At 36.5% G+C, this 23,610-nt stretch overlaps 1 pseudogene; it reads right to left on the reverse strand.

The window, feature by feature from the left end:
* Nucleotides 1–15,706, reverse strand: part of LOC113058765 (metabotropic glutamate receptor 5-like) — a 46,047-nt pseudogene extending 30,341 nt beyond the window's left edge.
* Between the last annotated feature and the right edge of the window lie 7,904 nt (nucleotides 15,707–23,610).

The following is a 23,610-nucleotide window of genomic DNA, read 5'->3' on the forward strand; positions in this document are numbered from 1 at the left end:
TATCTATAATTATAGTGTAAAATATGTTTTTTTTACTGTTTGTAATATATTTATTACTTTATATTTAACTATAAAAAATTTAATTACAACAAAAACATAATAATATTTCCTCTCATAATAAGCTTTTCCATGACTAATTTATTCATAACATTTCTTTAATTTCTGCCGATTATTCGGAAACTGTTATTGAAAAATGGCACCACCAAAATAATAAAATAAAATAAAATAAAATAAAATAAAATAAAATTAAATTAAATTAAATTAAATTAAATTAAATTAAATTAAATTAAATTAAATTAAATTAAATTAAAATTAGTTTAACAGATAAGGAATGTAAAAATGCTACCGTAAAAGAAACATACATAGGTTACCTTTAAGATAACTTACCACATTTAGTGCTAATTATAATTTGAATGTACAATGCTGGAAAAACCCCTCAGAAATTGCTCGTATGGCTAGTAATTTCCCCTCTGCTCATGTATAAGAGACAGATGCTGTTATCTGCGAAAGCTCTTTCTCAGCCTGTTACATTATGTGAAGCATTTGCACTAAATCAAATGGAGTATCCACCAGCATCAAATAATAAAAAACGTCATCTGAAATATGTCCCGTGGTGATATCATCGGAAATCCATCTCTTAAAACGCATTTCCCCCTCAGCTTTACGCTCCCACTATCATTTCCATGATTTAACCGCGTACTACATCAAAATCCTACGAGCATTTTTGGTTTGAGAGGAATGTTGTGCTGATACCTCGACACACACACACACACACACACACGTGAGCAGATGGCACATACATGAACGTCTCCATAATGATGGAGAATCTCTCCTCTGCTGTACATGTCCTAATCTGTGATTATGCTAATGAGACTCAAACTGGAGAATTGTGCTGGATTACATCACAGTCGCATAACCCCTCCTCTGCTGTTTTACTATTGGCTGGCTTGAGTGATTGACAGGTAGAAGAGACTTAATGGGTTGCACACATGTCATTTACCGGCACTGTGTGGGTTCTCCCATTATGTTTTTCATAGGGATTTCAAAGAAGTCAAAGTCTTCAACCAAACCAACCAGCTCAGATTTAATCACAATATTACAAAATGTGATCAAGCAAGCAAACAAAAGCATTAAAATACTCACACAAGGATTACAATCTGAAATCAGATGTGAAGTTGTACATGGTCGTGTCTAAACAGCTTAATAAACCTATAAAATAATGTGAGAATTATTAAGTAAAACACTTAAAAAAACACTACATCTTTCGGAGAGAGAAAGCTTTCACAGTTAGTACGTTTGGCTACTAAATTAAAGAATTAAAGCAAGGTTTCATTAAATTGATCAAAAGTGACAGTGAAGACATTTATAATGTTACAAATAAATACCGTTCCTTTGAACTTTCTATTCATCAAAGAATCCTGAATTAAAATGTATCACTGCTTCCACAAACATTCCATCAACAGCACAACACTGATAATAATCAGAATGATTTCTGAAGATCATGTGACACTGAAGACTGGAGGAATGATGCTGAAAATACAGCTTTGAACCACATAAATAAATTATATTTTAATATACATTACAATAGAAAAGGCTTATTTAAAATTGTAATAATATTTCAGAATATTACAGATTTTACTGTATTTTTGATCAAATAAATGCAGCCTTGGTGAGCAGAAGAGACTCTTTCAAAAACTTTTAAAAAGTCTTAATGACTCCAAACGTTTTGAACTTTTAGAAGGCTCTGTGAGAAGCCCTAATATTGTCTTCTAGCTGCCTGGATGTCAGTGTCTAGACTCCTGTTGTGGTCATGACAGATGGCAGCCTGTGGACCTGTAGATGTCCAGCTGTTTCCATCAGTACAGATGTGTGTGGAGCCCTTGGCTGCCTCGTCTAGTCACATTTAATTCTACAGCACTTTATATTGTGATTGTTTCAAAGTAGCCTCATATCAACAAACAGCAAAATACCAGGATAAATGCTGCAAAATTCTTCATTTATGAAACACATTTAATTTCAGCTGGAGATGTCAGTTCAGTGTTGAATCAATAACAGTGTCGATGATGCAGAGTTCATCCGTTACAAAACAAACCGTCTAGTCTCGTGTATCCTAAATGTTTGCCTATCGACTAAAAATCTGGCACACATCGCAGCTTATTCTGGCCAAGAATCGCCTACTTAGACAGCAAGAGACCGACTTACTGACTTCGACTGACCATAGTTAAAACTCAAATAAATCTCAAACCACATGTTCTGTCATTATTTAATCACCCTAATGTAATTCCAAACCTATTCGACTTTCTTTTTACTGTACAACACAAAAGATGGCATTTTGGAAAATGTCTCAAAAACGTTCCTTATTTAAATTAAGTTTAATTACAACTTTGAAGTATAATCACCTTTTTTATCATGTCTTACGGATATAAAATATAACTGAAATTGGTTAAAATATTTTGATGAGTTAACAGTAATAGGAAAAATATATTATGCCATGACTTATTGATTACTGTATATCATTTTTCTATAATCATCCGATGCCATAAACTTGCTACATGTTCCTCAAAAGAGCTCAATGTTCAGAGGAGGAGGGTTACATTAAAACTAGTTACTAATTAATTTCCAAAAAGGACTTCATCAAGGACACGTATGCAAATGAAGACAAGAATGCAACTACAATGCAATTAAAACAAAAATGCAGTGGCATTTTAGAAAAAGACAAGAATTATGATCCTGCACTGAAACAAATTAATGCAGGATTTATAAAAAAAATAATAATAATCATAAATCGCTACTGAAATTAACAAAGAAACAGCAAATAACACACTGAGCTAAACAAAAAGTTTAAATATTGAAATACTATTTTCTTGTTAATCATGCTTCAGTAATCTGTTTTATTCACAGCTTCAAAAAAAAAAGCTTTTCCCCCTTAAAAATGAACCAGTATCATAATTTATTTCTCTTCACTTAAGACTGTACAGCAAGACAAAAGGAGCATGACAAGCATCTGAAGGAGAAATGGCAGATGGTGAAGAACGCTAAATTAATGAGAAATATAAATGCAGAATAAAATCAGGATACACCCACACACACACACACACAAACACACACTATCGCTCTCATCTGTTCTTCTCTTGAAATAAAAAAAAGCTTTTCTTTCATCAGAGCAGAAAAGTGACTCTCTCTCTCCACTTTGATTAATTTCCGCTGCATTTCCATACAAAAGTGACCTCGTTCATTTTATCTGACCACTGAACAGCAGTTAAAAGGCATAAAAGAGAGAGATGGAGAGCGAGACTGGGCAGATTTCCAGTTCAATCTGAACGGGTGTAACTCAGGTCAGTGCTACCGGAGACGGCTGAATGTTCAGTAAAACCAAGAGATTTCCTCGTAGCCTAATAGAATCAGTGCAGACTTAAAAACAAGCGTCCTGAAATCCTGACAGTTTGATCTGCGCATGTTATTTTGATTTGGTGTGATATTTAAACATCGTGGTTAATTGCCGCGGCGAATACACAGAGATGTGTCTCTATGTGTGTGTGTGAATCCATTAGACGACTTTTAAAGCAAAAGTTCATTCTGTCATCATTTACTCACCGTCATGTTTCTCCACAAGTGTGACCTTCTTTCTCTGGTGGAGAGATTTCACACCGTTCTTTCTCATGCAATTAAAATGAATCGGGGCAGACCAAAAAAAGCATGATAAAATATCATAAAATTACTACTTATGACTTCTGCACTGCATTGCAAACCAAATGTGCAAGTCATTGCTTGCTGCTTCTTTAAAACTTCTCTGTATATGCAAGACAAAGGATATACTTCCTCAGCTGATTGATAACATGAAGATTTACAAACATGTTTTGCATTACAGGATGTCCAAATGAAGTGTTATCTAATTTAAGATGCACATATGCATGCATTTCTAGAACAAATATCTATCTACAGGTATCTATCTATCCAGTGTTAATTTCGTTGACTAAATATTTTCGTCATTATTTTCGTCACGAATATATTTTTGCGGACGAAAACGAAACGAAAACTAAAAAAGAAGGCACTGATGGAGACTAAAACTATGACTAAATTGATTGACATTATCGTCAACGAATAAAGGACGAGACGAAAATAGACTGTGACGAAAATCAAATCAGCAGACGGGAGAGATGCGAGGAATCAACAAAAGAACCGGCAAAACGGAATAGGCAAGACTGCATGAGAGAAGAGAACCAATCCGAGCCTGACTTATTGAGACGTGAAGCGAAGGTTTTCAGTTTTTAAATGAGCTCCCGGGAAGACGGCATTCGAAGAGGTGATGTCTAAAAGAGCGACAAAATGTCCACAGCTCACTTCACGTTTGACGACGAACAAAACAAAACAAAGTGTAAAGCACGCGGAGCGCTCATTCGTGGCAAGAACACAACCAATTTGAAAAGACATTTACAGACGAGCCACCTGGACATTTTCTCAAATGTAATTTTACAACGATGTTATTTTGTTTATTGAGCTAAGCAAAATTATAAGACTGCAGTGCGTAGATGTTGTAGCATTAAATATTACGAACTGAAAAGTACTGTAAAATAGCCCCTTCTTCAAGTTAGATGAGAGCACAATACTAATACGTAATATTATGATACATACATTTGATTAATACTAATGTTTAGTATATTTTATAATGTTCTACTTGTTGACAATATCACAAATATTTCTATATTAGTCATGTGAAACATGAATGTTCACATCCTATCATTATACATACTAATCTAGCAATATTGTAGTATTTAAAACATACAATATTGCTAGACAAATGAATACCTTATAAAGTCTTGTTACTTTTTTTATCCACCCAACTTATTAAATATTTACTTTAAATGTATGCACTTATTGTTCAGCTCAGCTGTAAGCTTTAAGGTCCTGGACCTAACTTTATTTTTCTTTTATTGATGGTCAATTGGCAGCTAGTTATTGTATACATTATCATGACAGTGTTTGTTGCTGCATAAAAGCTTTTGAATCGAAATAAAGACACAGTTGTGTTGAAATAAAGTTGAATTTGTGTTTTATATATTTTGGTTAAGTTTGTTTCCTATACCAGCTGTAAAAAATTGTCTAGTAAATCTGTTATTGATTTTAGTCTTATTTTAGTCGACTAAAATACCAAGCAATTTTAGTCGACTAAAATAAGACTAAAATTAAAACAAATCAGATGACTAAAACTTGACTAAAAATAAAAAGAATTATAGTCAAAAGACTAAGACTAAAACTAAATTAAAATTTCGTGTCAAAATTAACACTGTATCTATCTACAATTTTGAAGTATAAAATATTGCAAAAACTGTAAAAAAAAACTTCAGAAAATGGCTAGGAATAACACTGTAAAGTTTGTTATATGTAAGTGCTGCTGAAGGAGCTTTTTGGCTCAGTGCACGAAAAAAAAATATAGAAAATGGCGAGAAAATGCATGGTGTTTAAAGATTAAATTTAAGGTCTTGCTATGAATATGGATTGTAATTGAAATCTACAGAAGCAAATAGATAAAGTGCTATAAATAAGTGCTATACTCTGAATGGTTTCTTTCTACTATTCAGAATTTTTTTATGAAACGCCAAAAAGCACAAAATCTCAAAACTGACAGATCCATGAAAAAACAAACGGCCTCTGTAATAGCTCATCTCTTTGCATGACCTACAACAGAGGTACTGTATGTGTTTTTGTAGACAAAAACCCAAAAATGAGTTGAATTTTAGTACCTCCGGTTCCTTTGTCCTGAAGTCTATTGGGATTTTTGAATAGGTTTTTGGTTAAATGCCTAAAATATTGTCTCTCACTGTAATGCATTCAAAATCTGGCTATCATCTCTCTAAACGTTTGTTTTAAATGATTTTCTGTCCTTCTACGTTCTTGAATAACTGCTGACGACAACAGTCGAGTGCAAAGCCTCTATCCTGTCCAATTCAAAACCTAAGATTGCGCTCAAACCACATGACATTTCAATCTAATGTAAATATAACTTCAGGTGAAGCTTCACAGGAACTCGTGGAAAATCCTTACATGCTTTGCTTTCATTTATTTTATGGAAAGAGAAATTATAAATGTCTTCAGAGAAAACAAAGACAATCTGATGAAAATGACATGCATTAAAAAATAACTTGAAATATGTGCCTGAAAATCAACATAAAATCTAAATTGACCCTGTTTACTTTTAAACTTGTACGTTTCTGGTTCTCAGTGCACATTATTATCACTATTATATAAAAAGCAAAATATAAATAACGACAATGTAAAAAAAAGTTATCGGAGTAAAATTGTTTCTGCTACTTAATCTACGTCAGCGGATTGGTCGAGGGTTGTGATGTCACAAATATGATTGACAGCTGTATAGTCCAATGGTCATTAACCTGAGAATTGTTTAAAGAGACAGTGGCAAAACAAAAGCACAGGGGAGAAAGAGAGAGAAAAACGAAACAAAATACACAAAACACACGTGGGACATAACAGTCTACTTCAAATTTTCATATTTATTTCAGAGTGTTCCAATGAATAAAAAAAAAAAAAGGCAATTGTGAATTTTTATCTCACAATTCTGCTTTTTTTCCCTCAGAACTGTGTAATATAAATGTGCAATTCTGACTTTTTTTCTTGCAGTTGCAAGTTTATAAAAAGTCAGAATTGTGAGATAAAAAGTTGCAATTACCCTTTGTTTTTTGGATGAGAAATTTAGCAATTTCTTTGATTTAAAGTGATAAAATGTTATAGTAAAGACTTTTTTGATATTTTGAAATCGAATATATAAATATGTGTATATTTATACTGTATATTTGCACTACTGAAAGGCCGTGCAGGCTAATCAAAAGTCAAAATTGTTATTGTTTTCTTGAATATACATTTTCACTTTAAAATAAAATGTATTGTGAAGTCAAACGGTATGCAAACGTTGTTTCATGTTGGCTTTACAGAGACGATTTTGCAAAGTCATCATCATGCTGCATGTTTAATCTTTTCTTAGAGCAAGTTTTCAGCATTTAAACCCATCTTTTTCTTAAAAAAGTCTTTAAAAATCTCTAAAATCATGCGTGGCCACCCGCAACCATTTAACACCGGCCTCAAAAAAATCAAATGAGAGAAATTAGTCATGGCTGAAATTAGAGCTGGCTTGAGAGCGGATGAGTCTGGGATCATGAAGCCACCGGACGGCCGGAGAGATCAGAATAGATGTTTGTGGAAATGTCAGAAAGCATCAGCAGCGTTGGGATGACAGTAATTCACAAACACATTTTCTCAATCCCATGAGGCTTTGAGATGATCAGCGATTCCTTTTGCCATTTCTATAGGAATAAACTGCAACTAAAAGGGTTTGTGCAAGGAGCCCAATGACGTGAAATCAAAACTGACCCAATTTTCTCACTTAATAAATGTCCCTGCACATATTGTGAGTGATTCATCAGTGCACATTATTCCAAATAAAAAAAAATTGCTTTAATGAAAATGTAATAACTTTCTCAGCCTTCGAAACTAATTTTCTATTCTGCTGGTGTAATCAAGACCACATGGGTGGGACGAATAATATTAAGCAAACTTGATTTTACTGTGAAAGATTTGCAGCCGTGACACTGGTCACCAGGGCATTGTTATTCAGTTGCTTTGTGTTTTGTGTAGTTGCCAGGGCATTGCTAATTGGTTGCTCCAAGTCTCTATTATGTCAAAATAAATATATTTAAACATGCATATATTTCCTAACAAGATGAAATGCAAGAAATTGTATTCTATGCTATGCATTAGCTAAAAATGTTCAGATTGCAGCCAGATGCAACCCAAATCATTGTGCAAAACACCACAGACTGAAGACTCCAGCTGTCACCTGTCTGTTTGTAAAACAGGAAGTGTCTGCTGCACGGAAAACAAAGCCACATTTACATTAGAAAGGCTGAAATACTTCAAAAATTCCACCCCCGTTTGCAGAAATGGAAACTAACGGTGAAAAAAACATGCTCCATGACCCCCTGGAGATGCATTTCAGAGTCTGCACTGCTTCATATAAAACACACGCTAAGAAACATACAACTTCTGATATAAAGACTACAGATTCACAAACCTCCGGAAAGGTGAGGAGTGCAATTCCAGGGCCGCATGCATCACCAGGCCGTTTGCTAAAATAACTGTTTTTAAACAGGTTTCCTATACTGTCATTGGGCAGATAAACAGATAGTCCCGCCCCAACTCTCGCTATTGGTCCATCGGTTGAGTCAAATTAGCTGTTTTGTGAGGTGAAACACTTCACCTTCAAATATATATTCCTACATTAATACATACAGACAAAATCCTGTAGTTGATCCCGTCAGAAAAAGTTTAGGTTATTTTTTACCCTAAAGTATATATTATTTATATAATAATATGCATGTATGTATGTATATATATTTAGAGAGAGAGAGAGAAACAATATTGATAATCGTAAAATATAAATAAAATATTATAAAATAAATACAATTTAACAAAAAAATCTATGTTTTGCATTATGATAAGATATTAGAGAGAAATTTTAATAAAATAAAATAAAAACACAAATAGTCTTAAAAATGGGCTTAATTGCCATTTCTCTTTAAGATATCAGTTCTTATTTGATTTTTTGATTTTGGGGTGAAATATGACCCAGACGTGTTTTGGCCAGATTCACTCTCTAAGAGACAGTCTGAATTCAATCCGATTGGCATCACAGATACAAAAACACAAAAAACAAAATTAGCCAGTAGAACTAAACGAGGCAGGACTGTATGTTCTTAAGTGGCACCGTGTCCTTTTGCGCTTTGGCCGGAGTCTGTTATGCAGCACTGCGTGTGTCGCTGAGAAAGGCTTGTGAGACTGTGCTCCTCGTAAAGGTTCCTGTGGCTTGTTAAGGGCACATTCTGTGCCTCGTTAAGCCAGCTGTGTTCCTGCGCTCATCAGCGCTAGTGGCTGATAGAAACGACGCAAACGCAGCTCGCATCAAAACCCCGTCTCTCTCTCTCTCTCTCTCTCTCTCTCTCTCTCTCACTCCATCCACCCACGCAGCTCAGAGTTTACAATTCAAATGAAAAGGACAGAGAGTGAAAGAAGGTAGAGAGGTTGCCATGGAGAATATGCCGGTTTGTCATTAATAATCATTCAAAATATTCTCATTCACACTGAAGTCTGAGAAACAAAGAGACGCATCTCTCCTACAGGACCAGCGCATAAACAAGTGCTTGCAGGTGTGTATCACTGTGTGTGTGTGTGAATGCAGCCAAGCAGGTAAAGGGATCAAAAGAAAAGAAACAGATCGAAACAAGACGAGAGAGCAGCCCAGTGTCACGATGAAACCCTCGCTGTAGCGCTTACTCTTCAAAACCAGAACCAAAACACCTCAATGTGACAGCTTTACTAACCTCACGTTCTATATTCCATAAAACCTCGCTTATCTTCTGATGTTACTCGCTCACTAGTGGATCCTCTGCAGTGAATGGGTGCCGTCAGACAGCTGATAAAAACATCACAGTAATCCACACCACTCCAGTCCATCAGTGAACATCTTGATAAGCCAAAAGCTGTGTGTTTGTAAAAACAAATCTATGAGTCCATAACCCATAATAACGATTCATCCAAGGAAAACGTTCATCCACTGTTGTCCTCTCACATCATAATTTACTTGTAAACGCTGCTTGATCTGTGTAGCTTCCATCCCTGATTCAGACGAGATTGTTTTTTCGAAAGCAGTAGTATGGATAGAGGACTCATATTTTAGCTGGAAGCAATGGTGTAAAGTTAAAACGGCTTGATTGATTAGTTTCTTACAAACATGCAGCTTTTGGCTTCACAAGACATTCATTGATGGACTGGAGTGTTGTGGATTATTGGGCCATATTTTAACGATCTAAGCCTATGGTGTAAAGTTCACGGCGCAAGTGCACTAAGGAAGTGTCTGAATCCATTTTTGCTAGTTTAACCCTGTGAACAATGGTCGGTTCTCCGGGCACATGGTCAAAAAGGGTTGGAGCTATTCTCTTAATAAGTCATGGGTGTGTCTTGGGCGTAACATGCAATAAACCAATGAGAGTCTCATCTACCATCCCTTTAAAACCAGTTGCGTTCATCATGATGAACAAAGCGTGTAAGAATCAACCTTTCTTAGTAACAATTTAAGATAATTCTCGGCAATAATCCAAAAGCCAATGGAAAAATCCTACTGGGTTTTTGTCGAGGGGTCCAGATTGTTGATCATTTACGGACTGGTCGACAAAAATATCACCACTTCAGCACTCTATGATGTCATTGTTCTAAATGGAACCTTTGTTTTTAAAGTGATTATTCACCCAAAAAAGAATATTCTCTCATCATTTACTCATTCCAAACCTGTATGACTGACTTTCTTCTCTAGAACAGAAACAAAACAACAAAATTACAGCCCATTTTGTGATCCACGGTAGAAAGGAATGAAATGAGGGTCAGAATGACAACAGAATTTTCATTATTTTGGGTGAACCATCCCTTTAAAAAACCAGAGTTCCGTTTAGAACCATGACACCACTGGAGAACCTTTCAAAATTCCACTAAGAACATTTCTAGGTACACTATCAATTTAAGACTAAGCATGTATGATGAGCTCCTCAGATGAATTTTTTCTATTTCACTTTCTGCTCTTCTCTAATATTCTTCTCCTAATCGTGCTATTTGGCTTTCTCTCCGTTACGGCCGTCTCTCACTCCCCCGCCCCTCTCCATCTCCGACTCTTTTCCAGCGCTCGTCTCATGCCACTCTTTTTCTGCTTTTAAATTCCACCCAATTTAGTTAAACTAATCTCTCTTCCATCCTTCAATTGCTCTCTCCACAGCTGCTTATTCCTGAGAGGAGATGGTATGAGGTGCGCAGACAGAGAGACGGATGCGAGCGTGGGAAGAGAGCTGAAGTCCTTGAGGTCTTAAGTGAAGGTTACACTCCACCAGATTCTGACACAAACACACACACAAACACACACACATAGACACATTCTGTACTAAATGATGATTAGGAACACAATGGCTTCATTTACCATGACTACTGTGTGTGCTCTCCCAGCATGCTTTGCAGAAGAGATGGCCATAACCATGTCTGATGTTATTGATGCCGAATATCATTGGCATCCCATAACAGATCAAACGTGTCAAATTTTAATATGTGAATATTCAAACGACAAAAATGAGATTTGAAAGCTATCAGCTACTGTAAGCTATTCAGTCTGTTTAATACACTAAAATACTTTATGACTTCAGACAACTTGGAATATAGTGCGTTGTTCATATGGACCAATTTTTGGTGTTTTTTTAATTTGGTGTAATTTTTAGAGAATCTTTTGTTGTATTTTGTTTTTCCTTTCATTAACAGGTATGTCTGGGTGTCTTTTTGCCCATTTCTCTCTCTCTGTGTGTGTGTGTGTGTGTGTGTGTGTTTACCAGTTACAGTTTTACACTGTCTGCCATCTTAATTAAGTCTGGGACACATTCCAGGTCCTCAGCTTTTGGGACCAGTCAGTAAAAGTGCTTACAACTCTGAACCACATGCACACACACACACACACACACACACAGTCTCTTGAGTCTCAGAGATCAGACGTGGAGTGGGGGGGGGGGTGTTTCTGGATCCATCTAATACAGTGGGATGAAAGGAGAGCAAGTGGAGTCGGGGGATGGAAGTACATCATGTGTGTGAATGTGTGTGTGTGTGTGTGAGAGAGAGAGAGAGACAGAGAGAGAGAGAGAGACAGAGAGAGAGAGAGAGAGAGAGACCTCAGAGGAAAAGAAACATGTTTAGTCGTAAGCCTGGAGTATCTGAAGAGCAGAGCTATGACTAGAACTAAAATGGAAACTATTGCTTTAAAAAAAAAATATATATATATAAAAAATGCAAAGTAAACAGCAGTATTTTCTCACAAGCCGATCACTTGAGCTCTAAATGTCATGTGATAAACTTTTAGTCACACTTGTTTAGTCACACAAGTGTTTCTTTTTGTTTTACTCTTTATAGATGTCCACACACTTCACAAACATCTTAACGCACAATTCCCATCTGACACTAAAACAGTCCACAAGGACAACACATGTGACACTTCTGTAACAGACACCATGCACATCGCTGTTGTGTGTGTGTGTGTGTGTGTGTGTGTGTGTGTGGGCAGCACTGCACTGATGCAGAATCTAAAGTAGCATGGCAAATCAAGTCATATTTTAGCTATGAGTTTACAGTTTAAATGGAACTAAAATACACAAACAATAGACCACCATGGCTAAAACATGGAAAACGAACAGCTTGACCAGTGTAGTCCAATTTATAAACAAATAACTCTTTGAGAAGTTCATAACAAGAATAAAATAATTAAAGACTCAAAAGTTGAATCAGACTAATGAATTTCTTAATGAATCAACTTCACAAAAAATTACTCTTATTATCTGATTCCTGTAATGAATTGGTTAAAAAGAATCACACGTTAATTCAGTATAATGAATTACTTGCTGAATCCAATTCACAATTGAATTATTTTTATGATCTATATTCTGTAATGAATTGGTCAGAGAGGCACTAGTTTAATCAGTCAAACAAATGACAAATCCTGTAATAAATTGGTCAAAAAGTCTCAAATATTGAAACAGTTTAAAGAATTGGTCACTGAATCCAATTCACAAACCAAAGACTGATTTTTGCAATGAAACATTCAAAAAGTTATTGAAAGCAATTCACAAACGAATTACTCTTTTGATCAAACTCCTGTAATGAACTGGTGAAAAAAAGACTCTTATCATTGCAATAAATTGTCAAGAAGGCTGACATGTAGAATTAGTCTAATGAATTAGTCACTGAATCCAATTCATAAACAAAAGACTCTTATGATGTAATTATTGTAATGAATTGGTCAAAATGACTCACAGACTTCAGCTGAATGAGTCTGAATCCGCTTACTGACTCACATCTGGATGTTGACAATGTAAATGAATCACTCACCCTCAGTGTGGATGGCAGATACGTAGGTCCAGTTGTATCTCTTCACTATGTGCACCATGGCTCTGGCCTGCTGGATGTCTGATGGCACGACCCTCATGAAGTATTTGTAGAGTGATTTGTCGCTCAGGTCCATACTGGTGGCGGAGTATGCGATCTGCGGGATATTAAACAGCTGCAGTAGATTCTGCACTTGAATGGCCACTGAACTTGAACCCGGACCGATCAGCCCCACGATTGGCTTCTTGCCCTTCATGGCCGTGGCTCCCGAATCCGCGCACCTAGTCCCGCCCCCAGCCTCCTCACCTTCATCGGCAGCAACCAGCGAGTCCCGTATGAACTCAATGCTTTGCTCCAGAGCAACGGAGGAATGCCAGCAGGAGTCTCGGATCTCGCAGCCCAGCGTGACGTTGGGGAGGATTTTTGGGTCGGCATTGATTCGGTCCAGCGTGTGCATCATGGCCTCCACACGCTGGATGCCATACTGCTCCCGAACCGCCCCGCATTTGCGCTCATGCACTTTGTCGGCCGGGGGCTGGTGGTGGACGGAGAAGAGGGCGCCGATGATGATGTCACCGGGAATGTGGGCGACGACGCGCCGCTCGTTGGACTGGGCCACCGCCGCCAGGGACACCAGTCGCCAAAGCAAAACCGTAAAGAGATACAATCTGACCATATCGGAGTAAATTCTGTTCCTGTTCAGGCCAAAGACGCGCTCACAGCGAAGAAGTTCAGTCCTGTTGCTTCACTCCTTCTCTGAACTTGCTATTTCTGACTGCACAAGAAGGGGATTCTGGAATCATGCGGCTTTTATGAACTGTGCTGTCATTTGTCCGAAAGCTTCTGTGACGACCCTGAGAAGGATGCTGGGTCGTTGCCGTGGCAACCTGGAGCTGGGGACGGCATGAGATGAGGGGCCTCATAACCTTGAATGAGAGGAGATGGACACAGCAATGTTATTATTTGCACACACACAGACATGGGAAATGCACAATGAAAAATTATTTCTCAAAGTTGTAAATCAGATTAAGATTATAAGAGCACATTTTACAATAAAATACTATCGCTTTTTCACACTTAATTCAATATATTTGCAGTTTTTTTAATAGAAAATTTTATCAAATTAATGTTTTTTTTTTTGTAAAATGTACTAGTAATTTCTGAGTGAAAACGGTTTCTAAAGTATTGTTTAATGACATCGTTCTACGGGAAATCTGTTTTTAAAACATAAAAGTGTCATACAGTTGGTGTAGGATTTACTTTTACTCTGAAATTACTAGTAAATATCACAAATTAAACATTTTGTAAAGACTGAACACTTTATGGTAAAACATACTTTATATTTTTGTTATATTGACAACTCAGTTTACACATTTATGACATTTGCGAAAATTGTTTCTACACCAGTTTTTTTGTGTATATGATTGCAAGTTCATCTCTGATGTAGAGGTTTCAGTGTATCATGATGTATTGTATGAGTCTGAAAGTGCAATGAAAAAGCCAGCATTGCTACATAGCTGAGAAAGCTTTCATACCCTCGACATTAATAAAAAAACACTTATTTTGGCTGTCAGAACCATTCGTTCCAACTGCAGACCACATAGAGACCAAAAATGAGTTGACAATTTTTCAGAATAAAACCAGGAGAGCATTTACAGAATGAATGGACTTGTACTGCGTGGTTTTCACAAGCAACTCATTTTAGTCTCACAGCAATTGCATCTTGTATAAATAAACACCAGCATAAATTAATTTGCTCATTCAGCTGCAGTCAAGGGCCAGTTTCAAACCACAGATTGGACCCTCGGTCCTTGTTAAAATGTGGGGTCCATTAGAGAGACGATGAAAAAGCTGCCTCGCTTTCGAATAAAAGATTATGGCAAGAGCTGAATGGAAGGGAGAATAACCAATGCATCACACTGAACCCTCCTTCTGCCTCCGGCATAAAAGAAACAATAGGAGGGGAAACAAACTGCAATCCCACAAAAAACTCGCCAATATCAGGCATTCGCATTGAAATCGTGCTGGCATTTATTGCACACTTCATTTAAATTAAAGCAGATGCCAGGATGATAAGGCAGAGAGCTCCACTCAAAGACCGAACGGGACGGATGAAAGTGAACGACCTTGCCGTTGATCACCGAGAGAACGGGAGCTTTGCGCTGTCCGCGGTGCTGAAACGCATCACACTGCAGTGGCCACAGAACTCCATGTGCTCAAATGCATCTCATAAACAACCTCCATTATCTCATCAGTCTTGTTAAGACATATTTAACATTGCAAATATAACATTCGTACCAAGCCATAGATGCAATGCATATGAAATTGCACATGATACATTCCCAGTAAGTCACACTGGTACCCATGCAACCGACATGCTCGCGGTCGGTCGATAATCTGCAGAGAGCCAAATACAGAAAGAGAGCGCGCGTTCCTCATTCCAGAACATCATCGCTTCCACAGATCCAAACTCGCGCGCAGAGCGTGCGTCCGTGCGCATCTGCGTATCTGTGGTGATGTTCTGGTGACGGTTCTTCTTACCTGCCCAGCGCCACAATCCACTAAAGTCACGGATGGCGCGTACTTCCCACAGGTGTATTGTCGGAGATTTGGGGTCGGTAGCCCGGTAAACGGCGGGGCACCGGAGAGCCACAGCTGTTGTGTCGTCTCGTCTTCTTGGCACGCACTAACACTGCCGAAGCGTGATCAGGCACACACATCCCAGTCCGCGACTCAACCCCTCCCACCCGTGAACCCCGAGACTGGCTGCATCCAACCGACCACGGCACCTGCAAGCCTGCGCTTCTCCTCTCCTCCTTACGTCTAGTGCTGATTATTTACAGTGATTATTTTATCACTAAATGTTTAAACGTGAGACAAACGACCATGGCATGGCGCGAAACACGCGTTTCTGCTGTTGTGCATGAATGGGGCTCTAACGCATGTAATGGGGTGCCTGCTTATGAGTGACAAAATGTTTAATTATTTTTTTTTGTTTCGGAGCCTCATCGAGGAGCAAGATCCCATATGTTTTTAAAATATGGGGGGGCCTCACACCAATCCCTGCGGTACCCCACCTCAAAAAGGCACAAACCAGCAGAAGACCACCACCTTGTGGCACTTTACTATTCGGGACTGATATATAAATTGGCTCTTTTCAAAGTCTAAGGGATTATGTTTATTTAATTCGGTGGATTTAAGATCAGGTGCGGGCTAAATTAACACCAGTTTGAATATATAAGGAGGTCGCGTGAATGTTAATGATTGAACTTGCTGCGAAATGAAAGCATAAGCTAGTTCACCCAAAAATTAACACATTGTCGTTATGAAGATCGTTCCAAACCTGTATGACTTTCTTTCTTCTGTGGAACATAAAACAATATATTTTTAAAGAACGTTAGGGGTCAACCAAAGTTTAAAAATATCTTCTTTATAGAACCGCACTGTTATTTTTTTTACACGTTTGGAACTATATAAAGGAGAGTAAATCATGATAGAATTTTAATTTTAGTGTAAACTAGCCCTTTCAAAAAGTAAATTAGATTTTCTCATGAGCTAAGAAAAGAGAGTGAAAGAAGACTGCTGTAATGTACCAGTTGTAATACAGAATATATAATATTATTATAATTTTTAAAACATTCATTAAAGAAACATTTAAATAGTAGAATATTTAGCAAACAAAAATGAAAAAGTCGATTTATTTATTTATTTTAATATTAATTAAATTGTAATTATTTCTGAAAGCAACTTTATGAAAATATGCTATGATGACAACCGTTTAAGTTACTCACCAGGAAACTTTATTTTCTGGAGTCTGTTTCAAGCCAGCATGATATTGCTAAAGCTACTACTCGATCTGGAAGAGCGCGTCACTTCTACTAATCCACTTTTCACCATGGCAACCGCTGAATCTTAGTCCCGCGGCGTCGCCCACAACCGCGGATTTATTTTCCCGCTCGTTTTCACACCAGAGTTTAAAACCCAAAACGGCGCGGTTAGTCGATCGATATCTCGTGTGTAACTCCTCTCGTAGCCCAGTGCGTCATTATATGTGCGGGCACGAGTGGATAAAGCGGTGGCTGTTTTACCGAATGGGGCTTTTTAGCCAAAGTGGCTTTGAGCTTCGCGCGGGATTAATGTGCCCGCCAACTGCACGCGGGATTAACGACCGTTAAAAAGGCAAAACCACTCCAGAAGCTTCCTGTGATGTTTACCACAATATCATTCCTCATAAATCTCTCTACATTTCTCATACTAACTCAAAGTCGTAATTTATATCCTCTCGATTTCACCCCTTTACCTTACTGAGAAAAGCATGAGTTAGTCTAGACTGTTTTTTTTTTTCAACAGGACACAAAAAACAGGTAACCTTCCTAATCAGTTTCTCCAAGTATTTCTCTTAAATGTCTGACTGAGGTGGCGTTTAGTGAGCTCACCACAAGATGGATTACAGCGGAAAATCTGCTTCCATATTCACATGTAAACATAAAAAAAAAAAGAATAAACAATATGCTGAACACTAAGCCCAAGCTAAACCCAACCATATTTCAAAACTTACCCAACAAAAGCAATCACATACTGCAAACTATAAGATGCTGTGAGGGCTGATATAACACATGTATTTCTACATATATATTTGATTGTTTTCATATATATTATACATGTGTATTGTGGAGCTGTCAGAAGGACTGTGGCTCACTAACAAGGTCAAAAGTTTTACTGCAAATATCTATCTATCTATCCATCCATCCATCCATCCATCCATCTATCTATCTATCCAAACAACAATCCCAATATAGCTTTAAGATAAACAAATTAACACAATAAAACCACTCTGGAATACAAAGGTTTACTAATGATTTTTCCAGAAAGGTCAAACTGTGTTCTCAGGACAAGAGTTGCCTACTTTTCATAATTGTCAAGTTGGGGCAGGTTGTTACATGCAATTTTAGAATACACACAATTATTAATTGCATGTAGTCCAGAATGATGGTTCGATATCATTGCATGAATCATTTTATGTTATATAATTACAGTTAAATTTCACCAAAACGGCCATTAAACAGGCTATTATATTATATTTAAAGGAAAAGTTTACCCCAAAAAATGACAATTTGCTGAACATTTACTCACCCTCAGGTCATCCAAGATGTAGATGAGTTTGTTTCTTCATCAGATTTGGAGAAATGTAGCATTGCATCAGTGTCTCATCGATGGATGCTCTGCAGTGAATGGGTGCCATCAGCTGATAAAAACATCACAATAATCCACAGCACTCAAGTCCATCAATTAAAGTCTTGTGAATCCAAAAGTTGTGTTTTTAAGAAACAAATCCATCAAGACATTTTTAACTTCAAACCACCAGCTAAAATAGGAGTCCATCACTTGTTGTCTATCACATCAAAATCCACCCACATATAGTTTAGAGCTGTTTTTGCTTGTAATAGCAGCTTGATCTGTGCAGATTTCTCTCCTAAAAGCATATCTATCTCATTGTCACAACATACCCCACTATAAGAACAGGTTATCATAAAATATCAGAAAATGTAAATAACATTCAATACTTTTTTTAATAGTCTACTTTAAATAGTCTACTTTCAAAGACTATTTAAAATCATTTACTCAGGATATTATACAATTTTACAGTGCATTCAGGCTATACATTTTTTTTTTATCAGTAGTGTTGGCTGGGAATTGAACCCACAACCTTTTGCGCTGCTAATGCAATGCTCTACCATTGAGCCACAGGAGTTTTAGAATGGTAGCCTATATACAATATTTTAAAACAATTAATACAACTGGCTGGTATCATTAGAATCAATACTAATGCAAAACCTCCTCTTTCTGAAATCATGTGACCCATCTAATCCCTGTTCACTTGACCGCTGGTTGATCATCCAAATGCTCAGAGACGCATCAACCCGCGCTGGAATGCTGCTAATAGCATTATGCTTGTTAATTATAGAATTAGCATGATTGAGACTGCAGAGTGTAGGCTTGTAATAAATTACACTCAGATGCTGGAAAGCTTCCTAAACGCTTCTTAGAAAGTACAAGAGTAATTGTTCAATGGCATCTGGGGTCAGGTTACTATGGAAACCCCTCCCATCCGCTCTTAAAGGCGTAATGACGAGTAATCAGAGGCTCAAGTGTGTAATTGAGTCCTCATGCACATGCAAGAATACACACAAACACAAACACATTAAGTCAAGCAAACTCCAAGACAGTCCGACATTCAAAGTTCAAACGAGACCGAACCCACACACACACACACACACACTTGTAATTTAAACAGAAATCATTCATGAAGTACATGTCAGCTTCCTGAATTACTCTTAAACACACACAAACACACACTCAGAAGCTGGATGCGTGCGTGGGAAGAGCCGCTCAAACTGGTGTGAGAGTGACTCACGGTCTGCTGTTCAGCTTCATGGAGTCACATTAAAGGCTGTTCTCACATCACACACTGGCTGTGAATCACTGAGGCTTTAGGGAGGGTCTGAAACCTGTAATCAAGGCTTTACGCCCATTAAAAATACATATTATTTATTTAAAAGACAACATTCTTTTTACGTTTCAATGGCAAAGTTTCAGTAATGACAAAGCACAAACTTGCCACTAAATATAGTTGCATTCTGAAGTAACCATGACGACAGTCACTTTATTCAGGAGGAGCCAAAAGTAACAATTTAGGAATGAACCAATGAAAAAATGTTTGAATATAAATGAGAATTAGAATATTGATGGTACACTGACAGAGCATGACAAGTATTGTTATCACTTTATTTTTATATAACACACATATATATTATAATCAGGATTGTTATTGTCAACTAAAACTATGAAACACTATTAAATGTGTTTTTTATTCATTGAAATAAAGCTGTAACAAAATAATAAAGAAAACCTAGATAAAGTAAATACTAAGATAAAATTACTAAAACGAATCAATCAATGAAAAACATGTTGTTGGGAAGTTATGAGATGGTTCACTGACAAAACATGACAATTTTATGATTTCTTTACATATGTCGCAAATATATCATAATTAGAATTGTTAACGGTTAATAAAACTAACAATATTGAAAAGCAAAATAAAACTAAAATGAAGATAAATTAAAGTTAAATAGAATTTATACAAAAAGCAAGTTATAAAATATTAAATTTATATGTTATATAAAATAGAAAATTATTATTGTTACTGTTAATAAAACTATCAATATTTAAAATTGTTTTTGAAATATAAAATGAGAAATGTTGCCTTGGCAAATAACTAAAATAAAATAAGTTACAAATAATTTACTAAATTTACTAAAACCTAAATAAAAATGCTAAATAAAAATATTTGTTTAAAAAAGCAAAACCAAATAAAAATGACAAAAGAATTTACTAAAATTTAACAATATAAGTTTACTAAAACAAACAATATAATCAGTATAGTTATTATTAATTAAAGTAACACTATTAAAACATTTTTGTTATGTAAATATCTAAAATACATAAATATTAAACGAAAAACCTTAAGGAAAAATTTAAAACAAAATGTTTAATAATTTTTACTACTAGTACTAAATTAGCACTAAAACTATTAAAATTGAACGTAAAATACAATAAAAAATAACACATAATAAAAAAGCAGATTACAAATGACTACAACTAAAATGAAAATCAATACACACACAAATGAGTGCAAAAATGTTTTCAGATCCCTTTTATTCTCCAGTAACTTCATTCTGCTACTGATTTTCACAATTGAATCAGTTCTCTGCATCTGTTTGTGTTGTCTGTCCTGTTGCACTTATATTCCCCAGTATGCGAGACTGTAGAAGTAGGAACAGACTGAAGCTCTGTGTGCTTGTGAACTGAAGGCCAGCGGTGATGTGATGTTGTGAGTGGGCGGCGTGTGCCGAGAGAGATTATCTTTCTACAAATATGACAAAACCCATAAAAATGACAGTAAATCAATTATTCAATGGCGTCTCAAAATGACATTGACATAATCTCTGTTGCCATAGAAACACAGATGATATATATAAAGATTCCTGCGTCTGAAAAGCTGCTAGCAATAAGTGACGATTACAGGGACATGAGAGGAAGCGTATCTCCATCTGCAGCCACATGCAGTGCTGTCCAAAGTCTCAGTCAATCACACTGATTTAGTTTTTATTATTATGTTTTACAGCTTTCAGGACAGTAGCTGTATGGCTTTAAATCAATCCTTTGATTTAGCTTTCTAACATCTTGTTCATTTAACCAGCTATAATTAAGGTCTACACAGAAATAAACCTTTAATAGGAAAATAATCTACTGTTAAAAAGTTTCAGTGTCGCTTTTTAGGCATTTGTTATAAACGGTATATTGCATTATTTTTGTATCATAGTGTCAAACTTTTGAGTTTATTATTAATATTTAATATTATTAGTATTATTGAAATAGTAATATTAATAAAAGTAGTTAAATGAGAAAGTACACTATATTGTTCAGAATTTGGGGGTTGGTAATATTTTTCATGTTTTTGAAAGCCTCATGATCACCAGAGCAGCAAAAACACAGTAAAAACTGTGTAATTCTATATATCGTGAAATATTATTAGATTATTATTTGATTTAAAATAGCTTTTTTGCAAGTGAATATATTTTAAAATGTAATTTTTTTCCTGTGGTTCAAAGCTGAATTTTTTTAAGCAGGCTTCAGTGTCTCATGATCCTTTAGAAATCATTCTAATATATTGATTTGCTTTAAAAAAAAAAAAAAAAAAAAAAAACTTCTGATTATTATCAATGTTGAAAACAGTTCATATTTTCATGGAAACTATATTTTATTTTTCAGTATTATTTGATGAATCAAAAGTTCAAAAGAAACTCATTCATATAGCATTAAATATTTTGCTATCTTATGCATTATAAGTTTCTTTATTGTCACTTTTGATCAATTTAATGCATCCTACCTGAATAAAAGTATTCATTTCTTTAAAAAAAAAAAGAAAAGAAAAACGGTAGTGTATAAGCATTAAAAACTGACATCTGGCCCCTTTAGTTAAAGCTTTCCTTTCATAACCTGTGATTTCCACCATGTAGAGTTAGAGCCACCCGTGTTGCATTTAACCAGCTGAAGTGGTCTCCTCCAGTCAGACTAAATCACCATACAGAGGTCAATCTCAGGAACTCCTACAGATGGCTCTGATGAGGAAATGACTGAAGCAAGCAGAGTTTCTCTCCATTCAGTTAGTGTCTTGGCTTCTGTCCAGTGACTGGCAAAAGTTCACGTCACACTGCCTCCTGTAGACCACTCGAGGTATTAAAATCAAATTCACTGCTTCTGGAGTGTTTGCAGTCGGGCAGCAGGCCAGTGTCTCTGACATGAAGAACTATCTTATATTTACACTACAAGTCAGTTAAATATCATTTATCATGCTGACATAAACCATAGCTTTAAAAAAAAAAAAAAAAAAAAACGACTTTCAGTGAATCTGAAACAAGTACTCATGAATATTAAGTATTTGGCGTTCGCCAGGGGTGGTTCTGGGGTGAGTGGAGATCTGGGGCTTAGCCCAGAAAAATCCATGTATGTGACTTTTTTATTTTAATAAATCAGAAAGATTTACCTTGTTTAAAATATACAAAAACAATAAAAACAAAAACAAATTTAAAACATTTTATTTAAAGTATTGAGGAAAATACATTTGCTTTTTGCAAACAAAAATTAAGAATTGCAAAACAAATGAAACAGCGCGAAAGCAATGATTTTGCAATACATATTTTCCATGGTCATATCTATTAATTTATTTGCAACGCTGCTTTAAATTTGCGTGTCAGTCTAGTTTGAGCTTGCAATGCCATTTTTCCTTTGCGCTTCACTTTTCTGCACGTCTCTCTTTGTGGCACTGTTTTGACGCGGGGGCGGAGTCAATGGACGGGGGCGTGTACAACATGCCTCCATGGAAGTGACGTCATCGGCCCTAGACGCAGCTCACTGATCCAGGTCCTGTCATGATGAGCAGAGACTTTCGAGTGGATCGTTAATTTTTATTCAGTAGCATTAAAACATCCATGTTTTCATTTTATTTACTTTATTAACAAATGTATATGTATTAGCAGCGTTTGCTCAAGTTAAAGAAGTTGTTAACATGAACATCTGCTGTTTATTTCTCTCAATGTGCACACTTTTATAGCATTATGTGTATTGGGATCGCAAATCATTTGAGTCAGTTCGGGTTCGCGAATCATTTTAGTCAGTTCGGGAGTTCGTAGCAGGTTCGCGAATCATTTGAGTCAGTTCGGGAGTTCGTAGCGGGATCGCGAGTCATTTGAGTCAGTTCGGGAGTTCGGAGCGGGATCGCGAATCATTTGAGTCAATTTGGGGATCGCGAGTCATTTGAATCAGTTCGGGAGTTCATAGCGGGATCGCGAATCATTTGAGTCAATTTGGGGATCGCGAATCATTTGAGTCAGTTCGGGAGTTCGTAGCGGGATCGCGAATCATTTGAGTCAGTTCGGAAGTTCGTAGCGGGATCGCGAATCATTTGAGTCATTTGACTCCAGTTCGGGAGTTCGTAGCGGGATCGCGAATCATTTGAGTCAATTTGGGGATCGCGAATCATTTGAGTCAATTCGGGAGTTCGTAGCGGGATCGCGAATC

Source organism: Carassius auratus, chromosome 40, assembly GCF_003368295.1.
Source record: "Carassius auratus strain Wakin chromosome 40, ASM336829v1, whole genome shotgun sequence".
Taxonomy (NCBI): Eukaryota; Metazoa; Chordata; class Actinopteri; order Cypriniformes; family Cyprinidae; genus Carassius; species Carassius auratus.